Source organism: Arvicanthis niloticus, chromosome 12 (genome assembly GCF_011762505.2).
Source record: "Arvicanthis niloticus isolate mArvNil1 chromosome 12, mArvNil1.pat.X, whole genome shotgun sequence".
Classification (NCBI taxonomy): Eukaryota; Metazoa; Chordata; class Mammalia; order Rodentia; family Muridae; genus Arvicanthis; species Arvicanthis niloticus.
Genome location: NC_047669.1, coordinates 44110417 through 44132507, shown reverse-complemented (window position 1 = coordinate 44132507; position 22091 = coordinate 44110417). Strand labels below are relative to the sequence as shown.

General features: G+C 38.7%; 1 protein-coding gene across 1 annotated transcript in view; it reads left to right on the top strand.

The window, feature by feature from the left end:
• Positions 1-22091, top strand: part of Epha6 (EPH receptor A6) — an 851223-nt gene that overhangs the window by 606306 nt on the left and 222826 nt on the right. The window lies entirely within an intron of this gene.

Here is a 22091-nt window from a genome sequence, read left to right as displayed (position 1 = left end):
AATTTTAACTAAAGTAATAAAGTTTATATTGGTGAAAATGGAATGGTAGCATGGAAATTAACTTTTATGCTAATTATTTTATTAGAATATCTTCCTGTTATCCCCAGAGAATAAGTAAAGTCACATTAAAATGTCTTCACTTTGAAACATAGTTCAATTTAAAGAGATGATAGTGATTTTCCACAAATATTTTCTATACTTAAGATAAAATGATCTAATAATACAGTTTTAAATTCAAACATTTACTATATTAAAGCTATACAAAGACTGTACTGCTGTTAACATCATTTAATGTCACATCAGTGGTTATCTAGGACACACGTTTGACTTTTAAATCAAAATTATTATCCATTTATTTTGGAAATATCCTGACTCCTCTTTACTTGATTCACATTGACCAACACAGCTGTGAAGCAGCTGACTTCTCTACATCACTGTATTCTGCTGTCCAAGTGCAATCCCTCCGCCATGAACCTCTCTTGGTTTTCCATCTATGTTTCAAAAGGCTTTATTTGCATCAGTGCAAGGATCTCATCTTCAAGGTAATGAGGCTCTTAGTGTTGCCTTCTTAGTGACTCAAGAATAAATAGTGTGTCCTTCAATGGAGAGTCAACTACTCATGCAGGTGACCATCATAAAGGCGTCTGTCTAACCAAATACTCTGTAATATCCCTTTCCATTCGGTTTATGGTGACTGACCTCAGAGGAGTTAGAAGGTAAGTCCTTACTCAAAAAGTTTCATAGTGGGAAAGGCAAAGGATCAGAAAATGGCAGTAAGTCAAAGAACTGTTGATGAAACATGAGAACTTCAGTCAATATCCAGAAACAAAGGCCGAAGGCAGTGGTTCTCAACTTTCCTAATGCTGTGACCCTTTAATACAGTTCCTCATATTATGTGACTTTAACTATAAAATTACTTTTGTTGTTACTTCATAACTGTTATGAATCATAATGCAAATGTCTGTGTTTCCTGATGTGAAATGGTTCTTGAATCCCCAAAGAGATCACAACTGACCAGTTGAGAACCACTGCCCTAAAGGGTCACATCAACCTAAAACAGACTCACAATGTAGGAATCACACTGCCTCATCCTAAAATAGGTGCCATCCATGCATGCATTACCAGAGAAATCTACAAATCTGTAGCCTTACAGTTCTTAAAACCCAAAATGCCAAATTACTCACACTAAAACTGAATCTAGTCTGATGACAGGCTACATTTGTTCAGAGGGAAGATTGTGTGTCTTTGTCAGGGCCATCTTCCAAAGGTTCCTTCTCAAAAAAACTACTATAGTGTTTCTGAACCACGTGACACTCTTCCCTGTTTCATGTTCATGCATCCCATCTCTTCTGCTTCTCTCTTGTAAGAACTTTTGTGGTTCTACTAGACCTATCTGGGTGTCCTAGTAGAGTTAGTTTGTCTCAAGATTATCAATTTAGTGAACCTGTGAGATCCTATATGATAAGGTTTTTTTTAGAATACAGTTTTCTTGGGTGTGAGAGGACACAATTCAGTCAACCATAGCTACAAGATGAATTAAGGTATAAAGTATGACAAGAGGTTGCAGGACATTCTATGTATTAAATTCTTCCCACTACGCATTCATGTGTTGAAGTTCTAACCTTCAGTATGGGAGGCTGGATTTGGGGGAGGATAAGATTTTTAGGAGGTAATTAAGGTTAAATGAACCACAGACAAGGAACTAATCTCATATGATTTCTGGCCTTTTGAGAACAAAAAGAGAGCAAGTTTTCTCCACATAAGGTAAAGGTGAGGTTTCAAGAAATCACTGAACAGTCAAGAATAGAGTCAACCAGGAATTAAAACAGCCAGTGTATTGAAATAGAACTTCCCACCATTCAACAGAAGGCCATCACTGTTATTTAAACCAGCCTCTCTGTGTCACTTTGTAATGGCAGTCTGAGCAGAATATGACAGGAAGTGATGATGAAATGGTTCCTGAGAGACTTCTAGGTGTTAAGGTACAGGCAGATTTCAAGAGACAATTTCACAGGCAGTCAACATAGATGTGTAATTCATCAGTATAAAAGTGGAAGTAATTGGTGATGGGGAAAAACATTAACCTAATACAATATAACCTAATATGTCTACTGAAAGGAATATATAGTTGAGAATTGTTAGGGTCTGAGGATTTGGGAATAATCCACCAGAAAAACCAAGTTTGAGCCAACAAAAGATCCTCTCTTCAAAAAAAAAAATGATATATCAGGAAGATGGCTGGGTTCAGGATCTAAACCATGCCAGTGAGGGGCAGGACAGAGCAACCTTCTGAAGCAAAAGAAAACAACCCACAAATTACGTGTTGTAGGGGCAAGGGTAGAGGCAACCAATGGGGTATATGCATGTATTGTATGGTTCCAACTATTTTCACATCTGATGCCTAAGTGGGTTATTATTCATCGAGTAGCTCAGATGGCTTTCTTGATAACTTAGCCTAGGTTGAGACTAACCAATCAGAGCCTCTTTAGCAGCTCATGGGTTTCAGTCCCAACTGGTGCTAATCAACAAAGCATAAAAGATGAGACATTATGGTCTAAGTTCCTATTCTCCACCTGGGGCCAGAATTTCTGGGAATTGAGATGATTGATATATATATATATATATATATGTATATATATATATATATATATATATATATGTATATATGTATATACACATATATATACATATATACAGATATCTGTATATATACAGATATAATATATAGATTTTATATGTAACTTATTTCTCTAAGAATATTCAGTGAGTGGTTGAATTAATTCTCAGTTTCAGTCATGGTATAAAAAGCAAGTAGAAGATGGTGACATGAGCTAATGGAGACATGCTGCATGCTTCGTGTACTTTTCCTACAAAACAGACAAAGAAAACAGTCACAAAGATATTTTTCATTATATTTGATTGTTAGCATGATTCTTCTAATAGCAGAATAGAAAAATCAATTTTGATAGATCATCAAGCAGACCTACCTTTGAAATGCAAATAGTTTTCAGTATAAAGAGAATTGATCTCTTTCAATATATCCTGAGGCAAGAAAACTGTTGCTACAGGAATCCATCTGGTAGCAACTGATAACCCTTGAAAGAAAAGGAATTGCAGAAGTGGTGCTGAAATTGTCTACCTGGAGCAAAGCATTCTCCTCATGACGTGGCTGCCGGCTCCTCTGGCCCATTGCAGGTCAAGCACTTTTACATTATGAGATAAGAAATAGTAACCTTTTTGGACATGTTTTCTTTCCTCCAGATGTTCTCAAAAGCATGATATTTTTGCTCTTGGACTATTTTCTGTTCTACCCGTCTCCTTATTACAGAGCCAGCAGGGCAGCCTAACCTACAACAGAGGCGCTTGAAGGGCATTTGATATAACATTGTTGATCTGAAATCTAGGTGCCAATCTTCCTTCTAGAGTCATCCATCTTCTCAATAAACACAAATAACATATGATGTTTTACCAATATGATATAGATTATAATAATTTAGATTATAGTTCAGAAGATAAGGCTACGAAGTCATAGATAGCAGAAGAATAAACACATCAAAGATGGATTTCAATGATTTCAACTAGTTAAAGGTGCTATTTTAGTAAATACTGTTGCTATGTGACAGCCCCACCCCTGGAGAGGCTACACACACATCTATTCACCCCAGATATGGAGCCCACAAGAGACCAAAGAAAGATACCACCAAAGTCCAATGTGAACCAATGAGTTTTTTGAGGGTTTACGTACAGAAGTATGGATGAGGGGTTACTTACCAGAGCAGAAGTGACTCAAAGACACCTGCATCACTAAAGCTACTTCAGTACATTATAAAGTTCACAAAATCTAGGAGATGGAACACATTGCACAGCCTGCAGGCAGCTCATCAGGTTGGAGAGTGTCCTTACCAAATGACTCTGATCTAAATCTCTTTCAGACAGTTCTGCTTATCTCTGCTTCATCTAGGCAGCGTGGCCTCAGAGTCTTTATAGCTTGACTTCTCAAGGAGTCTTCTTTGCAGTTTTTATTCCTTAATTTTATTGATTAGCTTTAAAGGCAAGGAGGGGCCTAATAAATCTGGTCAGTTTCAGGAACTTCCTGAAATTATATTGAGTTGTTTATTTTTATGCTTAAGGTATTTCTCAGGCAGGACAGAATGTTTCAATCCCAGAGAAACTGATACAACTGTGAAATTAAAATCTGTCAGGAACACACTTTGTTTAAACAAGATGTATATGTTTTTCCTTTTTAAATAATGAAGAGGTCATTATGAAGAACTAGCAAGTCAACAAGAGGATGTCAGGGAGAGGCTAGGCCAAGGTATGAAGTTTTTGAGTGATTTAGGAAACTGAGGAATCAGACTTGCTTTGTGTGGGTGTGTGTGGGTATGTGTGGGTGGGGGGGGTTGGAGGGTGTGTTCCATCATGGGGTACCTGACTTCTTTAATTTTTAAATAAGAAATAACAATTATATAATAACTTTAAGAGACATGATGTAATGTTATCATAAGTTGCTATAGTTTACAATGATTAATTAAATCAAGTTAATTTACTTTTTCAAAATCAATTATCTCACACACTCTTTAGAAGTAAATCATTTAAAACACAATTGTTTTAGCCATTTTGAAGGAAACGGTGCATTATTTTATTATCATGTAATACATTAGATCCCTGATACAAATCCCTCCTTTCTACCTAAAACATACCTATTCAAATCACCACATCAATAACTTCTTTCCTCCCCAAACTCATCATAGCAAATGTTGCCGTAACCAGTACAGAAATCATCTTCACATCTATATGTCAGCCATTTGTTTATAGCCAGAGTGATGAGATGCTACAGTAGAACTGTAACCTTTTGACTAGAGATTTAGCTTCATACTAGAGTTAACACTTTGAACTAGTACTAATCATATACTAGAATTAAGAGTAATTTATATATGATTTTTTCAGTATTAGAATAGTCTTAATCTCTGGCAGTGAGCTTTATACATTTTTATATTGTTACTTATTATCCTTTTTCTTTCAATGCACAGAACTACCTTCAGTATTCTTATAAGGTCAGTTTCATAACGATGAGCAATCTGAGTTTTGATTTGTCTCATCATGCCTGCCTACCTGTCTGCCTGCCTGCCCATCCGCCCACCTGCCCATCTACCTACTTATGTGTCTGTTTATTATTTGAGACAGATTCTCTCTATGTAGCCCAGTCTGGCCTGGAATTGGCCTTCGCAGTTTACAGCAAATCTCCTGCTGCTTTGGCCAAACTTATGGATTAAAGTGACGACTCACTACATCTGGGCTTGATTTGGGATGTTGTCCTGGTTTGTTTTTGTCAACGTAACACAATCTACAGTTATCTGGGAAGAAGAATCTCAGTTGAAGAAAATCTCCCATAAGAGTGACCTATAGGACATTTTTCTCACTTAATGATTGATGTGGGGAGGTTCAGCCTATTGTTCCATGCCAGGAGTGTATGAAATCAGGCAGAGCAAGCATAAGGCACAAGCCAGTAAGCAACATTCCTCCATAGCCTCTACTGCAGTTCTTGCTTCCTAGTTTTGCCTTAATTCCTGCCCTGACTTCCTCTGATAATGGACTGTGTTCTGAAAGTAGAAGTGAAATAAACCCTTGTCTCCCCATGTTGCTTTTAGTCATGGTGCTTTATCACATTAGCAAAAACCCTGAGACAGAACTTTTTATCTCTCTAGCATTTCTGGAGGACAACTTTACCAAGTATATTCTTGATTGGTAATAATTTTTGAAGCATTTTTTTTTAATACTAGAAGAAAAGCCACTCCTCTTTGGCGTACAATGGTCTGTTGAATTTGGATGGTTACTTTATTGATGAATATTTGAAGATGCTAACACTTCTTTTCCATCTTTGCTTTTGACCATGTACAGCCTTCTTCTTTGTGGCCTCCATGTTGATAGCACTGCCTCAGAATTCACTTCCAAATAAGGTTGAACGTGGGTCTCATGACTGGCTCTGGGTCTGGAGTGGAGACTATGTATAGTTGGTGGGCTTGGTTCTAGGGGATCTAGTAAGCATGGGTTTTGTGCTCCCTGGTTGAACTAAAACTTGGCTATCTCAGACCTGGATACTTATGCTGGTGCCAGAATCATGACAGTCTACTGTAGGGTTCTCAGCTGTTGGAGGGTTCTGTTTTTTTCTTTACATATGTACTAGTAATACATCTTTAGTTCTCTATGAATGCTCCCATTATATAAAAAAGTTGGTTCCTGGCCTGAATATATTATACTGGTCAGCAGTTAAATTGTTCATACTAAACTGCAAGATTATTTCAGAATCTGCAGCTATCTTCAGCACCCTCTTCAGAGATACAGGTAACATGTTTTCTAGTCATTACCCAGATGAGCATGACTGCTCTTACACTGCAGCTGAGAAGCTCTGGTCTCAATTTATAAAGTAGTTTTATCACCTACAATTGAGTTGAGGTCTGCTCACCATGCTTTGGAGGTATGATATGCTTTCTTTACTTTCCATGTAGTTCAATAGCTCTCCAAGCACATTTTTGAGAATCCATTTTGAGACAAATATCAACAACTCTACAGGAAGACTTTGACAGATGCAGCTTCTGGTGATAGACTGGTTTTCTGTAGTTTTTTGTGGTATTAGTTACATTTCTATTTCTGGGATAAAACATTATGAACAAGGCAACTGATAAAAGTTTATTTGGACTCGTAGTTCCAGAAGAATGAGGTTTTATCATGACCAGGAAGCAGCAGGCATGTCAGCTTGAGCAGCAAGCCAAGGGCTCACATCTCAAACCAAAAGCAGGCTGCACAGAGAGCAAACTAGGAAGAGTACATGGCTTTTAAACCTCAAAGGCCATCCCTAGTGACATGCTTCCTCCAGCAAAGTTAGACTTTCAAAATCTACCCAAACAGAGCCAGCAAATGATGATACAATACCCAAACCTCTGAGCTTATGAAGACATTCTCATTCAAACCACCATACTGCTCATGGACCACAGTAAGAAAATACTAACAACGAAGCTCAGGGATGATGTTCGCAAGGATGTGACAATAACCCCTATCGGCAGAATCCCATCAGTTCACTGTGTGGGTCTGATAGCTACCAGGTGACAGATAAGAAACTCAACAACTAAGCTTAGAGTTTAGGGGGCCAATAGCAGGGAAAAGATCAGAAAACTTATCTAAGACTTTCTCCAATGCCAGAAGCTATCTAGAAGCTAAAAACTAGCAGGTGATCTTCCTGAGATGGTTCTACCATGGTCATAAAAAGGGAGTTAATGATTTATTGTAGGTGCAAGGACGGAAGATAAAATATTGACTGGGTTTATCTATACAAACCTTCAATGATAACTTATAGTCCTTAACTCTCCATGAACCTGTAGAGCTAGTGACAGATAACAAATGTGTTTAGCCAGATAATTACTTTAGATATGCATGGAAAAATCTCTATTGTAAAGTTCTTATTCAACTTATGATTTTAATTTATGCTTGAATTTTTAGTAAACTTTTGTTAAAAAGGGGGGAGGTGCTTGAAAAACCATATGATCTATTTTCCTTAGAAAAGGTATAAAAGGAGAGAACTGAGCAGATCCAAGACAGCAGCTCTGCCTCAATCACATAGAACCCAGAGGAAGTGGGGCTACCAGGAACTCTAACCCAGGCAGTATCTTAGATAAGCAGAGAGCAACATTCACCCCAAACAGGGAGTAACTGGGACCCACAAGGACCCAGGAAGTCACTCCCGGCCCTGCGCACTGGTTCCTTCTGGTCTGGGCCAGAGCACTGAACAGATCTTGGGTGGCAGCTCTGCCCCCAATCTCGAAGAACCCAGAGGAAACAGGGCTCCCAGAGCTTTAACCTGGGCAGTATCTTAGGTAAGCAGGCAGCAAGGCCCGCCCCAAACAGGGAGTAACTGGGACCCACAAGGACACAGGAAGTCACTTCCAGCCCAGAGCACTGGTTCCCTTTGGTCTGGGCCAGAGCACTGAGCAGATCTTGGGCGGCAGCTCAGCCCCCAATCTCTAAGAACCCAAAGGAAACAGGGCTCCCAGAGTTCTAACCTGGGCAGCATCCTGTCTGCGCTTGAGCACTGAGCAGATTTTGGGGCCCAGGGCTTACCCCAGTAGTTACACCCACCCCACAAAGTTCTGATATAACCAAGATAATAGGAAAGACAGGCTCCAGTCAGGGATAGGGGAGATAGCACTAAGGAGATACAGATGGCAAAAGGCAAGCGCAAGAACATAAGCATCAGTAACCCAAGGTACTTGGCATCATTAGAACCTAGTTTTCCCACACTAGAAAGTCCTGAATTCCCCATATCACCAGGAAAGCAAGATTCAGATTTAAAATCACTTTTAATGATGATGATAGAGGACTTTAAGAAGGACATAAATAACACTCTCAAAGAATTTGAGGAGAACACAGGTAAACAGGTAGAAGCCCTTAAAGAGTAAACACAAAAATCCCTTAAAGAATTACAAGAGAACACAACTAAACAGGTGAAGGAATTGAACAAAACCATCCAGGACATAAAAATGGAAGTAGAAACAATCAAGAAATCACAAAGGGAGACTACACTGGAGATAGAAAACCTAGGAAAGAAATCAGGAGTCATAGACACAAGCATCACCAACAGAATACAAGAGATAAAAGAGGGAATCTCAGGTGCAGAAGATATCATAGAAAATATCAACACAACTGTCAAAGAAATGCAAAATGCAAAAAGTTCTTAACACAAAATATCCAGGAAATCCAGGACACAATGAGGAGACCAAACCTAAGGATAATGGGTATAGATGAGAGTGAAGATTCCCAACTTAAAGGGCCAATAAATATCTTCAATAAAATTATAGAAAAAAATTCCTAATCTAAAGAAAGAGATGCCCATAAACATACAAGAAGCCTATAGAACGCCAAATAGACTAGACCAGAAAAGAAATACCTCCCATCACATAATAATCAAAATACCAAGTGCACAAAACAAAGAAAGAATATTAAATGCAGTAAGGGAGAAAGGCCAAGTAACATATAAAGTCAGACCTATCAGAATTACACCAGGCTTCTCACCAGATACTATAAAAGCTAGAAGATGCTGGACAGATGTCATACAGACCCTAAGAGAACACAAATGGCAGCCCAGGCTACTATACCCAACAAAACTCTCAATTACCATAGATGGAGAAATCAAGATATTCCATGACAAAACCAAATTTACACAATATCTTTCCACAAACCCAGCATTACAAAGGATAAGCAGGAAAGCTCCAATACAAGGAGGGAAATTATACCCTAGAAAGAGCAAGAGTAACCCTCCTCCAACAAATCCAACAGAAGATAGCCACACAAAGATAACTTCACCTCTAATAACAAAAGTAACAGGAGACAAAAATCACTGTTCCTTAATATCTCTTAACATCAATGGACTCAGTTCCCCAATTAAAAGACATAGGCTAATGGACTGGATACATAAATGGGACCCAGAATTTTGCTGCATACAAGAAACCCACCTCAGTGCAAAGACAGACTCTACCTTAGAGTAAAAGGCTGGAAAACAATTTTTCAAGCAAATGGTTCTAAGAAACAAGCTGGAGTAGCCATTCTAAAATCTCCAGCCTGAGAACACAAAGGCGGGTACTCATGGCTCCATCTGTATAGGTAGTTGAGGGTGGCCTTGCCAGGCATCAGTGGAAGTGGACAGCCTTGGTACCTGAAAGTTTGGATTCCCTGGTGTTGGGTAATTGCAAGAGCAGGGAGGCAGGAATGAGAGGATGGTGGAAGCACACCCTCATAGTAATTGGAGGGAGGGAATGGGGTAAGGGGTTAGGCATCAGTGGAAGTGGAGGGCCTTGGTGCCCGAAATTTGGATTCCCTGATGTTGGGAAATTTGAGAGCAGGAAGGCAAAAATGGGAGGATGGTGGGAGCACACACTCATAGAAACTCCCAGAATCATATAGATTAGACATGACAGAGGCAGGCTGCCAGAAGACTAGATTCCAGAATTCAAACAAACATTTATCTTGATACTAAAATTTGTTTTGAGAATTGCAGAATACATAGCCTTGGTGTATCTACTCATCAGGCAAGCTGAGCAGACCTGCTCAAACCTCTGATGTCCTGAATTCCAGATGGATGCAGTGAAGACATAGTGTCAGAGGCTTATCAATTTACTCTTCCCCCAACCCCTCTTCTAATATCTCAACATCCATAATCAGCTTGAAGAAGTTAATGAAGAGTCAGCGCCCCTATTCCCTGGGCTTGGGGACTGAGGTTGTTAATATTGGGCTGTCTTTCTAGGGAAACGTAGTGGTTTTGGTAGAACAGGGAGGATTAGCTAGGATTTATTGCATAGCCATAACCTACTGGTAGAAATATGTATTTGTTATTAAGATGAAGTTATAATTTCTTAAATGGTACAAAATTTACTTTGATTTCAAATTTAAGGTTTTCATTGGTACGAGCTTCTTATTAATATAAAAGTGAGATGAATATTGTTACTATCATAGGCATTGTGCCTGTACAACATATTTAGGAATACAAGGCTTAGACCCAGTCCTTCTTTAACTTTTTTAACTTATTTGAGATGGTCAGCCTGTGAGTTAAGGGACTATAGCAAATTCATGGCTTGGGGTTTATTGTTAGGGTGTTTTCTATGTTTTCTTTAGAAATAGCTGAGAGGAGTTAACAGACAACAGCCCAGATAGCCTTACATAAATAGTTGGTTTTCAAAACATCAGAAATCCACAGAATTGACGTTACAAACATTTCTGTATCTAATGTTCATTTTGATTAGAGACCTGTCTGCTCCTGACAGCTTCCTGTCTTGGATTCTAAGAAGAAATTGAGCATCTTTGGAGTTATTCCAATTGTGGTGAGTCAGCCACTAGGCAAGAATTGCCTCTTTCCATCTACAGACAAATCACTGTCCAGAAAAGGACACACTTGCAGAATTGTTGACTGATTATATCTGCAAAGACAGAGTAATCAGCCCTTAATAATTCTGCATCACTAGGTCTGTCAGATGATCCTGGGCCAGAAGGCTGAAGATCGGATGCTCCAACATTCTGTAGTATAGGGACTGTCCAGGTGTTCAACAGTCTCTATTAATTGGCTATGTTTTAGAAGCTATGCTTTGTGCTTTCCATAATTTCAGTTAACTCAGTCATTCTGGATTTATGATGGGGTTGAAAACTTATAGTCTCAAGCCAATGAGACTTGCTATTTACTTTGAGAGAAAAGATTTGAGAGGATGGTTTCCAGCTGACATTCATTCTAAAGCCAAGAAAAAAGTCAGGTTCAGAACTAAGTGTTTTAGTTAGGAGGGATGACAGAGGTTCTGGTTAGTCAACAAAATGATGAACTGGGTATTAGATCTATCTTGCACCTTACTGACATAAATTGGTGTAGTTATGCTCTAACTGTATTTTGAGAGAAAAGTTTTATTTTAACAGGAAGGGTGATATGTAGGAGGAGCTAAAGTGGGAGGAGTAAGGAGAGGAGGAGTAAAGAGAAGAGGAGGAGAAGGATAGGAGGAGCTAGGTGATGAGAGAGAAAGAGAGAGGGGGGCCAGACATGGAGGCAGATGTTCACATGTCTCTGCCAGTCAAAGATAGTTGATATATCTTCGTTGGGTATTAGGGTTACACTTCTGATTGATATTGAGCATTACTAAATTTATAAAGCCATTGGTTAACATTAAAAAAATTGTATAAAAGCAAAAGGGATAAGGGGCTATAGAATAGGGGTTTCCTAGGGATGGGAAATGGGGAAAGGGGATGGCATCTGAAATGTAAATAAAATATCCAATAAAATAAAACATTAAAATAAAAAAAGGAATGGTATAAAAAATTAGAAATGATTACATTGTGTGGTATTTTGAGCAGGGACATTGTTATATCAGTGCTACAGGAGAGAGCAAGTTTAGAAGGGAGTAGAAAGAACTTTTTTAGAGAGAACTCTTTTGGAGGAGAGCTCAGAGAGAACTTTTTAAAAATCAGTGAAAGCCTAGAAGAACTTAGAAATAAAAGCTTAGAAATAAATCACTTTTCTGTTTGTTTGGTTTTTTTAAAAAGATTTATTTATTTATTTTCTGTGAGTACACGGTTGCTGTCTTCAGACACATCAGAAGAGGGCATCCAATCCCATCACAGATGGTTATGAGCCATCATGTGGTTGCTGGGAATTGAACTGCAGGCAGTGCTCTTAACTTCACTTTTTTTGTGTTTGTTTGTTTTGTTTTGTTTTTTGAGACAGAGTTTCTCTGTGTAGCCCTGGCTGTCCTGGAACTCACTCTGTAGACCAGGCTGGCCTCGAACTCAGAAATCTGCCTGCTTCTGCCTCCCAAGTGCAGGGATTAAAGGAAAGGCATGCACCACCACTGCTTGTCTTCAGACACACCAGAAGAGGGCATCGGATCTCAATTACAGGTGGTTGTGAGCCACCATGTGGTTGTTGGGAATTGAACTCAGGTTCAGTCAGTGCTCTTAACCACTGAGCCACCTCTCCAGCCCAACTTCACTTTTCAAGTATCCTTTTTTTTTTTTTTTTTTTTTTTTTTTTTTTTCTGTGACTTCAACTAGCATGTTGGGAATTAGAATAATTCCTGCAGAGATAGAACAATGGCTACTTTACTTAATCCCCTGCTGTTTTACAATGAGATGCTAAACTCCAGAGGTACGGTTTTTCTGGCCTCACAGGAATTCAGATAGGCAAGTCTGCTACCACTTCATAGTAATTTAAGACAGGTAAAGGTTTTATTATAATAAAAGCAACCCTAAATATCTCGGAGGGCCAAGTTTTGCCCCCGCTGATGCTCTCCCCCCTTGGCTATCTTCAAGAGAGAATCAGAAAGAAGAACTGCCTAAGTAGGCTTCTGGCACACCAAGGTGATCCCTAAACAGTAAAAAAATAGCATCAAGGCTATAACAAAGCAGGAATGTGGTAGACAGGATTACTTCGGGATCTGTTGTAAGACAGAGATTGGCAAGTCTGGACCAGTAGAGGTGATAGGCAAGCGTCCTATGGCCGTATAGTAGCAGCACTAAAGTCAAGTTCAGTTGAGAGGCAATTAGAGAAAAAGGACAAGAGAGTTTTCAAGTCCACTGGTGATCAATGTCAGCAGGCAGACAGGCCTGTCTGCAATGTACATTGTGCATGACTACTTCTGCCCTTTTGCCTGGTTGGTTTGATTGGCAGGCTCACGTCCAAATGGGTCTGAAGCCAAGCTGTTTGGCAAATGTTGTTGTATCTAAAGCTGAAGAAAGGGCTAGAGTCATGGATCTGGCAAACAGCTATGTATCTGCTCTCTCAGAATGACCCTTCTAGGTCTCCTGCCCAAGAGAAAATTTACAACATCTTACCCCAACCCATAACTTCCCACAAAAAAAAAAGTTATTTGTCTACAGATAGTACATTTTTATTGCTAAAAATACCCTACAGATATCTGGACATTTTTATAATGATTTTATATTTCAGTGAAAATACTTTGGATATTCTGGGTAGTCTAGTTTTGTTTCTGTTACTATAATAAAGCAGTCTGATGAAAAACAACTTGAGGAGGAAAAGGTTTATTTTATGTAATAAGGAGAAGGACGTGATGTGGAGCCTACCTGTCTAACACAGAAAAAAGAACGTGTCAATAGACACGTTTCCTGGGAAGGGGAAACTGTTCTGAATTACCTCCTGTTCATCCTGTTAGTCAGAGGATTCCTTCTCCTGAATGGCCCAGTACTATGATAAACCTCTCATTGGATAGTCTATATGATATACATATATACATACACATACATATACATATATATTACACACACACACACACACACACACACACACACACATATATATATATATATATATATATATATATATATATATATATATCACAGTTCATAAGAAGGTAGCCCATACTATATAGATCTACAAAGAAGAAGTTATAGTTGGTAACAGAAGGAACTAGTGTTGTGGGACATAGGTTTTGTCATATTAAGTAAGAGTAGTTCCTTCCTGATTCCTCATGAGCGTTATTACTTAGTTTACTCATTCTATCATTCTAAAAGCTTGCAAGGAACTCAAGGAATACTGTCCTTTAGGCCTGCAATGGCCACTGCCATCCTGAACTCCCAGGAGCTGTGATTAATGTATTGTCGTTGAGGATGTGAAAAGATAAGGCCAAGTTTCTTCCCAGGAATTTATGAGCAGTTAGTGATTGCTACGAGTGGAGCTTACAAGGTCCTACCTCTCATGAGAGATTTCATAAGCAGTTAAGTATTGCTGAGAGACTTTGTTTCAGGGGTATAGCTGTCTGTAAGTTGCCCACATTCCAGTAAGGAATTCCAATCAAACTCATTGTTTTAGTAAGCTAGATGTGGGTGGAATACTCTCTGGTCTCTCATCAGTGTTCTCTCTCTAGAGTAAACAAACAGCTTATGTATATCTCTCCAGGAAAATTCACAAACCACAGCTGAGTCCTCATTCACAGTAGTTTGGAGGGAGGGACTGTATCTGATCTGTTTGATAAAGAGGCTTAGTGTGTCAAAGGAACCTTATCTGAAGAAATAGAGAATATGTGTGCCTTCCAACAGTGCTTCAGTGCATAGTCTCTCACAAGTTTCCAACAACAACAAGAAAGAGCACAAAATAACCAATAACAAATCTGAGTACCATATTATCCCCATAAAACTTAGCTCTAAATATGGAACACCAGAATAAGAATAAAACAAGAATCAATTTTAAAAAGAAGAGCACTTATTTTCGCCAAGAGAATGAGATATGTAGTATTTTGGGATGACATAGTGACCTTGACTCTGTCTGAACCTGAATAAAATTATGAAATGGCCTTGCTTTGTCTCATCTTGCCATGTCTCAGAATAGCCTTGTCTGACATTGGTATTATATCTGGTAGGAGAATAAAATAGCCTGCCTATCTGTAAGGGCTGGACACACTTCCAAATGTAGAGGATGGTGTTATGTTACCAGATTTCTTTTTATTTGGCATTTAAACGGACAAGTTAGTTGGAGGAAGAAAAGTTAGAAGAAAGTTTGTTAGGGAAAGCATCCTGGAAAGAAGATGGCAAATCTCAGACTTTACAGGGAACTAAGTAGGTGTAGGCAGAAAAAATGAAAACATTTGTATTGCAGACCATTCCAGTCCGGGGAAATGGCAGGTGTAAGAAAAACATCATGACATACCTGTGAGAAGCCTTTAGATGATAGCAACTCAGAAAGTAAACGTATGTTATAAAGAGGAGTGATTATATTGTCTTACTGGACAGGGCTGTGGAGGCCAACAGAGACGTCTTGACGCTGGAGACATTTAGCATCTGCTGGCTGCTGAATGCACAAGGCTGGATGCCATAACACCTCAATCCAGAGCAGAATGCCTGGAGGATTCCTGGGAGCCCTCAGGCTTCAGTACATATCAGAAGGCCGAAGTAGTAATCTGGTGGCAGCGAAAGGTGGCATCTGCTGCAGCAATGATAGGAAAGCACACTCATCAACAGGGTCTAAGGCAAGCAGGCAAGCTCTTCACTATCCCTCTGATCTCTCTTTACCTGAGCCGTTGCTTGAAGGTGCTGCCTGACTCTGGGAGGCATTTTTCCTCTCCATCGGTCCTACCTGTACATCCCTCACAGACTTGCCCAGTATCTTGTCTTTCAGTTAATTCTAAGTCTAATCAAGTTGACAAGATTTACCATCCCCACAACCAAAAGACATGGTTGTTTGTTTGTTTGTTTAAACAACCATGAGTGTGGCCTTTTTGTTTCTTCATTTAAAAGGGTTGAGAATGAAGGAGAGCTGGAATCTCAGATCACAGAGGATAAAATTTAGGCAAGGCTGCCATGATCATGTTGTCACAGCCTTCCAAGAAGATTGTACTTACTTCCCCCTGCTTTCCTCCAAGTTTCAGTTCAATTCTGCACAGTTTATGTGGAAAAATCCAATACTAATTGATATTTTCACATGACCGTATATATTATACAATAAAATTGCTTGTCAAGAAAGGTTTTTATCACTACCTGGAAGATAGATGGGATTGTTAGCTAGTAAATGTACTGTCCATGGCAGAAGATCAATTATCCTGTGTATAATTTTCTTAGCCACCTTGAAACTAGACTGTAGTGGTTTTTATGCACTACCTAATATACAACCCATTTGAGCTAGGGCTCAAGATTGGTAGTTGTTCTGGATAGTATTAAGTCAACTTGACACAAGCTAGAGTTATCTGAAATGGAATGGGGTAGAATCTAATTGAGAAAATGCCTCCATAAGGTCTAATTGTAAGGCATTTTTCTTAAATATTGATTGATGGGAGAGGTCCCAGACCCCTGGGCTGGTGGTCCTGGGTTTTATAAGAAAGCAGGCTGAGCAAGCCAGGAAAATCAAGCCAGTAAGCTGCCCTCCTTCATGGATCTGCACCTGCCCTGGTCTCCAGGTCCTTGTCCTGTCTGAGTTTCTGCCTTGACTTTGCTCCCACGTTGCTTTTGGTTTGGGTGTTTCATCACAGTGATGGTAACCTTTAGTAGGACAGTAGTAAAAGATTCCTACGGCATGGCTTTATCACTCCATGCGTCTTTCCATTCTGGCTCATGCCTTAAACACTGTCAGATAATTAGTGTGAAGATACCGTCATTACCATAGGGAATTTAGACTGTGAACTCAATAAAATGCTAACAATGACTAAATTGCTCAAACATCAGAAAAAAATTGTTAACAATAATGAACTCTAGGTTCCAACATTTGTTGGTTGTGGCCAAGTTACCTAGCAAGTATGCTTCAGTTTCCTGCTTTATAAATTAGTACCAACTTCAAAAAGTTTTTAAAGAGATTAAAGTATATGTTAAGTTTATAGACCCATTGGCACAAAGTACCATGGGAGGGCACCGTAATAATGATTGCAATTATGCACAGGTAGTCATTAATGCTATGTGCCTATAATTAATGGGTTAACTATGCACTACAGTGTGCATATAAATAGTCCCAATCTTATTAAGGAATGATTTCTTTTCCTTATGGTCAAGTTACATGTAGGATGTTACTATTACTTATAGTAACTGTTACTATAAGGACAATCACATAATGAATTGGTCTTTGACAATTTATGAAATTAACTTTAAGACACTTTTATATGTGTGATGTATTCAGACATTCTGTGAAAGAAGATCTGAACACATTTTGTGAGTGGGTTTTTTTGGCCCATGCCCGAAAAAAAATATATCTCTAAGAATCTCAGCCCATTAAGGCGTATTTACCACTCCAACAGCCAGTACACATATTTTTAAAAATAACTCAGGAGTGTGGCTTTTTCGTTTCTCTGTCCTGAGGGGTTTTAAATGAAGGAGAACTGGAATCTCAGATCACCATATTTAGTGCCAATGAAATAAGTGTGATAACAGTCTGATCAAGCAAAGCTTGACATGAAGAAAACACCTGCCTGGTGTTAATAAGATGCATGAGTTTCAGACAACAAAAAAGCAAAGGAAATTACCACTCTGTCTATCTTGATGAAGTACCAATGGAGCTGTCATTTCTTTCATTATAGTCAAAAGTTTATTTGAATTCTTAAGATATTCACATGGGAAAATGATATGGATTTGGACTCAGGCCATATATTATATTTCTAAGTATTGCCAAGTCTTTATTAATACTACATGATCTTTTTAGGGTTCAGTAAATAGAGGCAAAGAGAAATTTCTATATTTTCTATATATTTATTAGGGGAAGAAGGGTGATCATCAGACAAATTCTAATACTAGTAAATCTTACGTCTGATACTTGTTTAGACATATACAAATGCCCTTTTCTCCCCCCAAAGGTCACAGGGACTCAGAAAAATGTTTCAGTTTTCTATCAGCTGTGATTTTTGGGTACAAAATACAAATTTTAAAAATCAAGTGCATTATGAAAGAACTTTAAAAGCTCAACTTCATTTTCTGTGAAATATAAACATCCAACTCCCAACAAATTGAGAGCATCAAGTTAATATATTCATGTATTTCTTGCAAAGTGTGGGCAAAATTTGTCAAGTCTGGTATTATAAGCACTACATTTTCTAGGGGACAACAGCCTGTTCAGTGTTTCCATGTCCTTGCTTGTGTGAATTTTTAATGTATAAAAGACAAACTCTCAGCTTTGAAGCTGTCTTTCCCAGATTACTAGCCTTTTTTCCAACAGAGGGGGTGACTTTTTCTTTGATAATAAATGATTTCTAGTTCTAAAAGTAACAATAAATCATGATAAAAACAATGACTGACTATCTTGTTAGACCATCTCTATTTCTAACAGACATGTATGATCATAACTTTAAAAAGAAAATATCATCTTTTTTACTTCAACTTAATAAAGATTGGGTATTACTCACATATTGTCATCATTTGGTTGACTGTATTGAAATGATGCAAAGAACATGTGGCTAATTGAAATCTGTGGCACTGCAAATTGTAATTTGATTATCTATCCATATCCAATAATTGATTAGAACTCTGAACTAATAAACTGAAGAGACATTCGTATTCCTTCCAACCTTAAAAGATTGGAATTTAAGTAACTTAAACTCCTTTATGAATAATAGTACATAGTATGTGTATCTGTGCTTCTGTGGCTTGTTTACTTTTTGTTAGTGTGTGCGTGTATGTATATACATGTATGAGTGCACTCTGTATGTGTATGTGTGTTATATGGCCAAAAGTGTAGGTAGGATCATGTGAAAGCCATAGGAAAATGTGAGTGTCTTTTTCTATCAAACTCACCTTATTTCTCTGAGGCACAGTCTCTCTCCCTGAATCTCTCTATCTCACAGTTTTTCAACTAAGGTACAAGTAAGCAAACCCTAGTCAGGTGGGTGCTAGGATTCTAATTCTTGTCATTATGCTTTTGCAGCAAGGGCAAGAAGCAACTTTGCAGCAAGAACCATCTCTCTCACTTCCTGTTTTTATTTTGAGAATGGGTCTCATATATCACAGTCTGCCATGGAACCTGCTTTGTAGCCAATGGTGACCTTGAATTTCTAATATTCCTGCCTTTACCTGCCCAGAGCTAAGACTACAGACATGAATCAACATGACTGGTTTATACTGGTTCTGGGAATTGAACCCAGAATTGCATACATTCTAGATAAACATTACAACTGAGTAACAATAAGCCCTAAAACTATACAGTTTGTACATACTTGTATGCATGCCATCACTTTTAATTTTCCCTGTGCTCATTCAGGAAAGGGATCCTATACAATAACATAAAATTTTAGCACTATCAGTTTACAAATTGCTAAATTGGCATCAAACATTATGATCTTATGTAGATGCAGACCATTTTCCCTAGAAAAGTTTAGATTCTGGATTTTAAATGTTATTTTTTTCTTTTCTTTTTTTTTTCTTTTTTTGTTTACAGATATGTGTGTGTGGAGACAATTGGCTAGCTACCATAGTACTCTCTAAGAAGCCATCTAACTTGTTTTATGAGACTTGCTCACATTGACATAAAACTTGCCTAGCAAGCGAGGGTGGCTGGGGCAGTGAGTGAGCCCAGAGATCTGCGTGTCTCCACCTCTACTACCTCTGTGTTCTTTTTTTTTTTTTTCAATTTTTATTATTTTATTTATTTACATTCCATTCATTGTTCCTCCCTTAGTCCTCCCTCCTACATTTCCTCATCCCATTCCTTCTCCTTGCCTCTGAAAGGGTACTCCCACCCCACCAGGCCTCCCTCTTCCCTGGGGCCACAAGTTTCTAGAGGATTAAGCCATCTTTTCCCACTAAGGCCTGACCAGACAAACCTCTGCTATATTTGGTTCAGGGGCCTCAGACCAACCATCTGTGCTCCTGGTTGGTGTATCAGTCTCTGGAAGCTCTCTGGGATCTGGATAAATTGAGACCACTGGCCTTCCTATGGGGTAGCTCTCCCCTTCAGCTTCTTCAATCCTTCCCCTAATTTAACCATAGGGGTCCCCAACTTCAGTTCAATGGTTGGGTGTAAGTATCTGCTCCTGTCTCAATCAGATGCTGGTAGGGTCTCTCAGAGAACAGCCATGCTAGGCTGTAAGCACATCATAGCATCAGTAATAGTGTTAGGCCTTGGTGCCCTCCCATGAGATGGATCCCAAGTTGGGCCAGTCATTGGACAACCTCTCCTTCAGTCTTATCTCCATTTTTGCCCCTGCAGTTCTTTTAGACAGGAACAGTTCTGAGTCAGAAATTTTGACTGTGGGTTAGTAACACTGTCCTGTGCTTTAGGCCCTGTCTATCTACTAGAGGTGGGCTCTTCAAGTTCTCTCTCCCCAGTGTTGAGCATTTTAGCTAAGGTCAACCCCATTGAGTCCTTAGAGTCTCTCACCTCCTGGGTCTCTGGTACTTTCTAAAGGAGACTTCCCCAAATGCTGCTTATCTTAACTCATTCTCTTGGCCCTCTGGACGTGTCTCCTGTTCCCCCCACACACCTTATCTTGTTCTCTTTATCCCCTCTCCCTCCCCTCTCCCACCAAGGTCTCTCCCTCCCTCTGCCTCCTGTGATTATTGCCTTCCCCCTTCTATGTGAAATGGAAACAACCTACATCTGTATTCTTAACATGGGTTCTGGGGATCAAACTTAGGTCTTCATACTTCTGTGCAAGTGTTTTATTAGTGGATTATTTCCCCATGCCCTAAATCTTTATTTGAATGCAGTGTGTTACACTGAGATAGCTGTGACCTTTTTAGTAACAGCCCTTCAGAGTTGCCTTGTGTCTTCATCATTCCTTACTGTTTCTGACCTTTTAATCTTTGTCTTCGACACGCCCATCTTGAATGTTCCTAACCCTCCTGTAGTTGTACGTCCTACTAAATTCACAGCTCAACATAAGACATATCTCTCATATTAAGTCTTCAAATTGGGCGGGGAAGTGGGAGTGGGAACACTCTCATAGAAGCAGAGGGAGGGGAAATAGGATGGGGATTTGGGGGAGGAGTCCCCAGAAAGGGGATAACATTTGAAATGTAAATAAGAAAACATCCAATAAAAAAAGAAAGAAAGAAAGAAAGAAAGAAAGAAAAAAAGAAAGAAAGAAAGAAAGAGCAATGAGTGTCAGACACACACATGTCTTATTCAGAATCAAAGCCTATGAGAAGGACTCTTCTTTCCAGGCGACAGAATACGTTGTCCTTTAAAAAAGCAATTAAGCACTGTCAAAAAATGTAGTAGGTTATTTGACAAAATGTTTATTGGTATCAATGGATAGGCTAGCTTTCTGCGAATACTGAGGCAGAAAAATAGTAACCTGTTAATTCAAGTTGTCTATTCTACACTGCACTTTTTTGTTTCTACCTTTTCATTTCAAAATATATGCATATGCACTATTTTTAGTCCTGGGTAAAAATGAAGTGAAGTGGTTTTTGGTTTATTAAAAAAATCTTCAAATCATGATGATTCTTAATGGAAACAGCATTTACATTGATGGACTACTCTTTTTTAAATTATCAATCATTCCATTCATTTACATCTCAAATAATATCCCACTTCTGGGTTGCCCTTCCACCAACCTCCTCCCCTCTTCCCTAATGGACCACTCTTAAGTGATTCATCTTCATTCATCTCCTATTTTTTAATGGAGTGCAAGATAGTACCAGATACTCCTTTAACTCTCATAGCAATCCAGCAGAACATACTCATGCAGTAACTATTTAGAGAATAATTACATATTTAACCTATTGGTGTAACTAGAGCTGAAATGTAACTTGTCTTCCTACATCAATATATCTTCTATAATCCTGTATCCTATATAATCAGGTATTATAATTGTGTTCAGCACAGGTTTTTTTCAATGGTGATAAATTAATTAAAACAATACTGCTTTCTAATTGTCATAAAGCCCAGACTAATGACTTCAGGGGTCAAATAAACTATTCATATCAGGAGGATTGTCTGAACAGAGCCAGAATTTGGCTCACAGATTAGGACTGAGAAGAGGACCAAGAAATGTCAGATAATGATTGCTTTTCTTGAGAATTACACTAGCACATCCCATTCTGCTGGACATAATTGTGTAGCAAATCAGGGATGTCTCTTGAGGAGCATCCTTGATGCAAAAATAACACCTTCAATGTTTCTGAAAATTAATCAATATTTTTAT